General features: G+C 44.4%; 1 protein-coding gene across 8 annotated transcripts in view; it reads right to left on the bottom strand.

Annotated features, from left to right (window-relative positions):
- Positions 1-10,000, bottom strand: part of atp11a (ATPase phospholipid transporting 11A) — a 146,065-nt gene that overhangs the window by 98,803 nt on the left and 37,262 nt on the right. The gene's annotated exons all lie outside the window — the stretch shown is intronic.

The following is a 10,000-nucleotide window of genomic DNA, read 5'->3' as shown; positions in this document are numbered from 1 at the left end:
TTTTAATCAGAAAGACTGGATAAGATACGCCTAGAATCTCTGTTTTACACATTTTTCTAGGCAGTATATGAATTGCGGTTTGCGATGGATTGCACGGTTCGGTTCGGTATGTGTGTGAATTGTACGGTTTCGGTTTTCGGTGCGGTTTGTGCCATCCCTAATTATTTGCTTGCTTAGAACCGTTTGTCATTGTATTATAGGCCCCAAGAGTGAGCCAGCATCCATTCATCATTATGCAGCTATCTGTAAGCCGAGACAGGAGAGAGGGCCCCCCTTCTAGTTTCTCCACGGGCTGTGGAAACCCATGCAGGTCCCCCATGGGACCCCTACACAGTGAACCTGTTCACACTGTGTACAGATTCACTCACGGTAGGGACACATAGGAGGCGAAGCGAGCGAAGCGAAGAGAGGCGAAATCCAACCGTCATCAGGTCGTCGCGGCGAATCAAATGGAATGGAACAGTTATGTTGTTGATTTGATTGGGCCGCGGCAGGCGAATTCGCTCCTCATTTGCATAACATTAAACTTTCTTTAATAATTTCGCTTCGCTTTGCTCCTGTTCGCTTGCTTTCGCTTGCCATCGCCTCTCTCATAGGAATGAATGGCAAAGTTCGCAAATTCTCGTGTATGTGTCCCTACCCTCAGAACAGGGAAGGACGTGTGAAACCTCAAGAAAGACTTGAAAACATTTTTTTTGCATAGTGAACCTGTTCAGACTTTCTCAATGGCTCTCACAGTATGGGCTCAGCACAGATGCGGAACAAGCGTGAAATGTAGAACCTCACGACTTGTAAAACGTTATCGTCAACTTCAATGGCTCTCAGAGGACGAGTTGTGTAAATTACAGCCTTCAAAACAAGCGTGAAGTGTAGAACCTCACAACTTTGAACTGCTTATTTTTTCTTAATCACAAAATAGCCACCTGACTTCCGGAACTGGTGGCAGAACTTGCAATGCCCCGCAACTTCAAAGAAATTGTACCATATTGAATCATTATTGCTCGTTTTCGGCACATGTAATGAGACCTTTACGCTGTACTATTACAGAGTGTACAAGTTAGTTACTTTCTTGCACAAGTCATTTGCAGAAGTACTGTATTATTATGCTGTTTACTATGCGTGACATCACTACGTGTACAGTATATATGTAGTATCATGAAGCATTTTTTTCACATGGGTCATAACATAAACATCTTTCATTATGTCTTTTTCATTATTATCACTATAATCACTTACTTTGTTGGTGCTATTTATTTATTACTTAGCTGTGTCATATAAAGTGTTGCATATAGGATGATAAATGTTGAAACCTGGGCTAACATAACAACATATTGGCTACACTGGTTGTAGGCTTGTAGCGGTAGGCTACAGTACACACGGGTAGGCCCATAGGCCAGAGTAGGTGTCCTTATCAGGGTCATCCCAGTGGGGTCTTTGCAGATTAATGGCAATGTCCCCTGGGCTAGATACTGATCACAGCATGTAAAGTGTGGACAGAGCTGATTAAATGATTAGAGTACACCCCTGCAGAGGACACAGCAAATGTGCTTACAACTGCTTGGGAGGTCTCCCATTGTCAGATACTACTAGACCATGGCTGTCTGAATATCACATTCAGGTTACACAGGTTACAAAGCCTGGTTTTAACAGACCACATAAATTACTTTGTAATTCTGGTAGACAACTAAATCCTCCCCTCAGAAGCGTAATCAGACCATTTGTGAATTACGAAGTAATTAAAAATGAATGGTCTGGCCGGTCAGGCTAGCATAGTGGGCCATGGTGCACTAAGCTTACAAAAGACCAAATCAATGATTATAATTCCAAATATAGTGCATTGTCTAGGCCTGTATAGTGATCAAGTGGAACTTTCGGATTCTGATTCTGATTTGATAAGCCTGAGCGACACGTGACTGTTCAGCCATTACTGTGTAAATAGCATTCCATAAATCACACATCTTCACATAAACAAATCTTAACGCCTCACTGCTTGTGTGTTCCTTTGGACAGTTTTGACTCCATCCCAGCAACCATAGTATCTCTAACCGTCTCATCACGTCTCGAGTGAGAGAGTACGCAGAAAGAGTAGCCCGAAAATACTTCTGGCAAAGTGCACGTTTTGTAATACGTTTGCCAATGAGCTGCCAAATATACAGAATATAATATCGACGTCAGCAGCACGCAAGGCAGAGCAGAGCAGAGTGTCTCATCTCACGGTGGCAGAGCAAACATAAGTCAGAGATGACGGTGCAGTATATTATAGCAGTGTTTCTCAACAGGGGTGCCGGGGCACCCTGGGGTGCCGCAGGCCACCCTCAGGGGTGCCGCGGAAATGTGGCTGATCAACAAAATTATGTAATATAATACATATTTGTCTAATTGATAAGTTAATGTTAGTCAGTGGAATCTTTCATCTGCCATTTACGCACAATAAAGTAAATATATGTCGCCCCAGTCAGTTGCAACTTCGAACGTAGGTTGTGTGATGTCTCCAAATGTGTTACTTTTCTAAGCTTTTGTGGTATCTAATGCGATACCATGTTACGGCTTGTTGGTTTGGGGTGCCTTGAAATTTTTCATGAATTGAAAGGGTGCCTCGCCTAAAAAAAGGTTGAGAAACGCTGTATTATAGTGTAATCAGAGCGCAGCGCAGCGCTCAGTCAGGGAGGGGAGATATCCGTCAACACGCAGCCCCGCTGTGTAGGGCTGTATCGAGTGAGAAAGGTCAGCATGCCACAGCCACCCGAGTGCCAAGTCCATCAAAATATTGGAAGAAAAAAAATGCTTTTGTGATCTAAAAAAAATGCCACACACAAATACATTTTGTTTTTCTTTTAGCACGTGTTTTGCAATGCAAGATTGGGTGAAGAGGAGAAATAACAATAAAAATACAATACAATAACCATAACATAATTGTATCTACTTTCCCAGGTGAATGAATTTCCCACTATTGATTTTTTATAAAATGATTTCACCTGATGCTTTACCAGTTTGGGTAATTCTGACAGCGATGGCATCATTTACCCATTACAGTGGCTTCACCAACGCCATGCCACTTTGTTGTAACCCGACCTCACAACAGAACTAACGATCACTGGGAAACCCGACTTTGAAGACACATGGATCATTTTTCCTTCTGCTATGACTCATCAGTTCACACAAACTGCTTGTTCGATGCACCTCTCTCTAAGCACATTCATGCATGGAGAAAGAAATATGAATCCAGAGAGAGATATAGTAGATATGGCCATGGGATATTCTTTCTCTTCAATTCCCCAGCCCCTTCCTCCAGCAGAACTAGAAAGAGTGGAAAGCTAGAAAGAGTGGAAAACAGTGGAAAGCTCACAGTGTTGGCAATGGGCCAGACGTGACCCAATGTGCCCGCCTGCTCTCCTACCATCCTACTGCGACTGATGGGTACAGGCAGCACAGAACCATCCGCCTGCCCGCCCACCACTGCTGAAATGCCTCCAACCAAGTGAGCAAGCAGCGTAATTCCAGAGAGACAAAGCAGAAAGAAAACAAAGCGTCCAGGCCAGGCCAGGCCGGGTCAGCTCTCGGGCAGCGTGTAGGTTTGGGTACATCAAAACACTCATTATGTCATCAGAAGTGCTAGGAAGCCATGAGTGGGCATACCATATTCTGGGAAGTTCAGAAGTTTGGAAATTTCCACTGAAATTCATGTGATCCATTTCAAAAGAAACCATGGCTGGAGAAGTTAAATATGCAGCTGGTAACAATATTATGTACACAATAAACATAGATAACCCAGATAAACGTCAGTAAAGTACATTTCACGCAACAACAATTCTAATTCAAGAATTCCTTATTGTTCACGACCTGATTCAAAAATAAATGTAGGTTCTACTGCAACCTGACATACAGTACAGTCGTCCCCAATTCAGAGGGAATCAGTCCATTCCACCTATGTTCAAAAACAAAACCTACAACTAGCCTAATTAACCTGATCCACTGATCCAATTGTGTGTACAGCCTACTGACCAAGAAACAATCGACTGCAGAACAGTGTCACCAAACTCAAATTAAAAATTGTAATTCCATGTTGTACACTTCCTGAATCGAAACCGAATGTATAGGTTTTACGGTGAATCCTGACATGGTCACCAATTCAGACAGAATCAGTGCATTGGACCTGCGTTTAAAAACAAAACCTCCAACTAGCCTACAGTAATTGACTTGATCCGCTGATCCAATTGTGTGTACGGACTGGAGGCTAAGAGACAGCCTACTGTAGAACAGTGTCAATACTGTAGAGATGGGATTTATGGCTCTTTTTCCGGATCCGGATCTTAGTGGCTCGCTCCTTTCAAAGAGCCGTTGAAAAAAACTGGCTCTTTTGGCTCTTTTTTAAATTATTTATTCAGTGTTAAGAATGTAATATTTTGACTCCATCTCAAGGTAATTTTGTCCAAACAACAACTGATTATTCTCCTGCTTCTAAAGACCGTTTTTGCCTCTCTTTGAGGCAAACAATTGTGTTTTTTCCCAAATGTAATTACTCTGGTCGAGGTCACGTGCTTAAAATGAATGAAAAATGAACGAAATAACGGTCGAGTGGCTCCCCCAGCTGTGATCCGGTTCCCATCGTTCACTTCAGGGAGCCGTTCAAAAGAACCGGCTCGTTCATGAACGACACACCTCTACAATGCTGCCACTACTCTGGTGGACCAACTGTGGCTGGCCCAGCAAGACACCGGAAACGGCTCAGCTAGTCTGACGCTGTTGGTTGTGGCTTAATGAGGGCTGTTTTCACAATAAAGCCGGCCAGACGACCGCTTGGTGTGATGGAAGAAGTGGTTTTGTGTGTGTGATTGTGTATGTGTGTGAGGATGCATGTTGTGTGTGCCTGCATGTGTGTGTGTGTGTGTGTGTGTGTGTGTGTGTGTGTGTGTGTGTGTGTGTGTGTGTGTGTGTGTGTGTGTGTGTGTGTGTGTGTGTGTGTGTGTGAGAGAGAGAGAGTATGCATGTCTGTTTCTGTCTGTCTGTCTGTCTGTGTGTGTGTGTGTGTGTGTGTGTGTGTGTGTGTGTGTGTGTGTGTGTGTGTGTGTGTGTGTGTGTGTGTGTGTGTGTGTGTGTGTGTGTGTGTGTGTGTGTGCGCGTATGCGTGTGTGTGTGTGTGTGTGTGTGTGTGTGTGTGAGAGAGAGTATGCATGTCTGTCTGTCTGTCTGTCTGTCTGTGTGTGTGTGTGCGTATGCATGTCTGTCTGTCTGTTTGTCCGTTTGTCCGTTTGTGTGTGTGTGTGTGTGTGTGTGTGTGTGTGTGTGTGTGTGTGTGTGTGTGTGTGTGTGTGTGTGTGTGTGCGCGAGCGTGTGTGTGCAGGAGCTCAGACCAGGGCGGTAGGCATATTGCTAAGCAGGATGCTGCACGCATGGTCGTCACAGCCTGCAGCCTGCAGGTACCTGCCTGTGCAGGAGATTAGACTCCTCCCGGAGCTGTCGAGATGGGCCGCTTCATCAAGACGAGCTACCAATAGGCTGTTAAACTCTTAAGACATGGCCCTCCTTATGAATTCACTGTTATCAGAATGGCAATGACGAAGTCATAATGTATGACTAAACTCTGTACAATGTCGTAATAGTGCAGTGCTATGGTAGTGAAGTGTTGCCAATGACTATTTTACAGCATATCACTGGTGGAGCAGTGGACATTATGAGGCTAGCCCAGTGTTTCTCAAAGTGGGGCGTAAGCCCCCCTGGGGGGGCGCGAAGGCATCTCAGGGGGGGCGTGTGACATCTAATTTTGGGTTTTTCCCCTAAAAAAATGATTTCCTGTCTCGCCAATAAGTCAATAAGTTTAAAGCCCTCACCAACATAATATGATTAATTGTCATGAATTTGTACTCGACTGCAGTCCCTCTTTGTTTAATATCACCAGTCACCTTTATTTTGAATCTGCGCATCAGTCTGCGCGAGTAGCCTACCACTGTTGCTTGGGGGGGCTCGGAAGCATTTAGACCCTCTGAAGGGGGGAATGATGGAAAAAGTTTGAGAGCCACTGGGCTAGCCAAACCCCAGTCTAGCCAAGCTGCTACTGTAGTTCACTGGGAGCTCAGCTCGACAGGTAGCTCATATCGACACAACAATGGAGCTGAACTGTGCAGAGCGTAAACGGCAGCCTGATCAGATTACCGTATTCGCCTGTGGAGCTCTAAGCCAAGATATACTGGGCAGGCAGGCAGGCTGGCTGGCAGGTGTGTGTGTGTGTGTGTGTGTGTGTGTGTGTGTGTGTGTGTGTGTGTGTGTGTGTGTGTGTGTGTGTGTGTGTGTGTGTGTGTGTGTGTGTGTGTGTGTGTGTGTGTGTGTGTGTGTGTGTGTGGCGCAGACACATGGCTCTTCCTTCAGCAAAGGTAGTAACCTTAGGTTCACAGCCCTCTTAACCCAGTTTTCTGTGTGACTGTGTGCATTTGCTGTGCATCAACAAAGGTCCTTCTTACCTTCATACAACACGTAAATATTTCAGCTCATACTGTACGTATCGGCACGTGCAAAAAACATGTGTCCTGGGCTATTTTTTTTAAATGATTTCACATGCAGTGCTTGTGCGTCTGCTAGTTCTACACAGACCTAAATGCGTCCCGGAGAAGTACTTCATGTCATGTCATGTGCAACATGAGGGAACCTCATCGCAGCGTATAGAATCATCTTACAGGACTTTCCATTCACTCCATTCCCACAGAGCATGCATCCATTTTCACCCCCACCTGCGCCCTCTTCCATCAACACAAACGTTCACACGCCACTTTCTCTGGCCTAGAAAAAATCCCAACAACACTAAAGCATATGGCGGTGGACGACAAGTGTTAAATGGATTTGTCTGAATTACTCAATGACCTTCACCTGCAGCTTTGACTTGGCTGTTTGTGGGACACACTGCACTTAATCCAAGGTAGCTAGTTAGCCTGTAGCCTGTTCCTCAAGGCCAAAGCCCTTAACTGTGCAATACTGTGGTATGACGTAGGGCTGGGCGATATGGGAAAAAACTATATCATGATATGGATTACTTTATATCACGATAACGATATATATCACGATATAGCACAATTACATACGTTTTCAGTTATTCTCTTTATTTACTCTTCATTTGTTCATGTCGCAAAACAACCTTTCTTTAAAGTTGATCTTTTTACTGTTATTTTTTCCGTTACATGAACTTACAGTGTGTATTGTGACAACATGAAATGTAAATATATGATATTCAATTGTATACAACTGATAAAATTATTATCACGATATAAACGATATAGGAGAAAGGTCTTTTATATCACGATAACGATATATATCGTCATATTGCCCAGCCCTAGTATGACGGAATATCAAGTGCTGTCATGCCACAAACAGCTAGCTCCACAGAGGAGTTGAGCCGTCCCAATTGCCTATGCTTACATCTACCTCAAAATATCTTATTTGTTAGTAACTGGAGTGCTTTGTGAAACTCTGACAGTTACTTCTTATAGTGCCCCCAGCAGCACCTGTCGTGCGCCTAGGTCTAGGACTAGGTGACGGTGTCTGGCTTCACTGGCACTGGTTGCATGGCGTGGTGTGTTGTGACGCCAGTAATCTTGTTAGTAGAGTAGGTCTCAAATAGGACTTGAACAAGCAACACATTTGTAGTCAAACATAAACAAGATAAGAAGACGCCAAACTAATATCGTCTTCAAGTCAAGGCATTAGCTTTCTGTTGCTGCAGGCTTGTAAACTTTTTTCCTTCACCCATCATGTTTCTACGGTGTAACTTCAGTCTTGTGTGAGGTGTGAACTCCCTCTCAATGTTGTCTTTAATTTGAGATTTTGGCTATGGCTGAGCATCATCAATACATTGCACATTACTACAAACTTATGACAAAAAACTACAAACTATTAAATTGTGCTTGCATATGAGTGTGTTGAATGACAAATGCTTTGTTCTAATCCCTCTTGTTAAGTTTTAACGACAACACTCCCACTGCCGGTTCTTCCTATTTCAGGTATAAAAGCCAATAGATCCACCTCTCAGGTTCGTTCGCCAAGCGACATGTCTAAAAATCAATTTAGGCTACAACTTTGTAAAATGGCTTTTAGACAGACACAGAGGCCTGCCGTAAGCATCCTGTCTGTCCGTCTCCATTAAATTAAGTTAGCATCTTCATCCTGCTCAAGGCAGACGCCAAAGCCACTTGAAGGTAACACTACACTGCACTGCATAGGCCTATTCCTGATACTTTATCAAACTTAGTGCAGGGTCACGTTACCGACCGTCCAGGAGCATATTTTTAGATTGAAGAGGAAAACAAGGTGGAGGGAAAAAAAGAAGGAGAAGACAGAAACATCAGAAAAAAAAGAAAAATCGATGGCGCGTTTTAGCTTTTCACCAAAGCAGCTTTTTTCTTTGTCATGCTTGCTTAAAAGGTTTGAAAAGCCAGACTCAGCAGTAAACTGTTTGTGCTCTAGTATCCATTAGGCCCCTTGTATAAAAGGAAAGAAAATTGCTCGGATAGGGATAGGCTCCCATAGCAGCAACTGAGCATCAACAAAAGACTCTTAGGCTAACCTGAGGTTATGTCGGGTGGACAGAGTTTAGTGTCAGTTACCGTTCAAGCGTTTAGGCTAAGACCTAGAGAGACAGAGAGTAAGAGCGTTAGACATAGAAAGAAAGCGAGAGAGAGAGTGTGCGTGCGTGGGGTGAGGTGGGGGCTGTGCTGCTATTATTGTTTGTGTGTCCCGCGCAAACTGAGCACGAGCTGCGCTGAAGTGCTAGCCTCAGGCATCGTTTTCCTGTGTCATCAGCCCATTGTAACATGTGACCCTATCTCATACACACACACACACACACACACACACACACACACACACACACACACACACACACACACACACACACACACACACACACACACACACACACACACACACACACACAGCTTATTTCTGTTCCCCATCCCCCTACACTTAAGTTATCCCCAGCTCCCAGACATCTAATGGAGGAGGGGAGACAGAGAGAGAGAGAGAGAGAGAGAGAGAGAGAGAGAGAGAGAGAGAGAGAGGAGAGATCTGGGCGTTAATATTTTATGGCGCGGCATCAATGGAGAGACAGACACAAGCCAGTAGTGTTGTCCGCGAAGAGGGAAAAGGATGGAGTCCTGGAGATGAAAGGAGATGAATAGGTGGAGCGCATAAGAGGTTGGAGACAAACAGCCAGGGCAAACAAAGCAAACATACACAGCACATTTTGCAGTGTTAAATCAACTCTTGAGAGTCAAATTCAGCACTCTTCTAGTTGGCCCTACGCTCTATAGTAAGTGCTCAATTGGTATAGAAGAGTATGGAGTATATAGTGGAGCACAAGGGGCAGGGGACGAACAACCAGGGGAAACAAGCGGCACATTTTACAGTGTTAATTCCACACTTTAAGAGTCAAATTTAACCCTCTGCTAGTTGGTCCGACTCAGAAGTGTCAAATTGGTGAAGAACGTAGGTGGATAAGGGGAAAGAGACAAGCAAGCAACCACCCAGACACACAATAGCACACAGACACGCACAGACACAAACACACACGCAGAGACACACACACAAAGCAGCAGAGGCAGTCATTCTTTAATAGCCTGATAAATGCTGGGCCGACTAACATGCATGGCTCACACGCTGATAAAATGCATACCGGCTGCTGCGCTGCACTGCACTGATAAGGAGGATGGTTGGGGGGGGGGTCAAAGGGGGGAAATCGGGTTGGGTATCATAGGTGTCTAGTGCCCAGGGGGGTTGGGGAGGGGGCGCTCTGGCCTTGAATAAGGTGCTGTTTCCACGTAGCAGGATATTTTTTTAGCAGGGTATTTTTTTCTCCTGTTCAGGTGTAAACGCAACATGTGGATAAAAATAAATCCTCCATTGTAACAAATGCGTTTCAGCCCCCTGAACAGGATTTTTTTCTCCTGCTTTTTTTCTCTCCTGGATTTTAAATATCTGCTAGTGGAAACGGAAGGCCAAAACCAATGCAAAACCAATG

The sequence above is a fragment of the Engraulis encrasicolus genome, chromosome 12 (genome assembly GCF_034702125.1).
Source record: "Engraulis encrasicolus isolate BLACKSEA-1 chromosome 12, IST_EnEncr_1.0, whole genome shotgun sequence".
Lineage (NCBI taxonomy): Eukaryota > Metazoa > Chordata > Actinopteri > Clupeiformes > Engraulidae > Engraulis > Engraulis encrasicolus.
The sequence above is the reverse complement of the archived record's forward strand: the minus strand, read 5'-3'. Positions and strand labels throughout refer to the sequence as shown.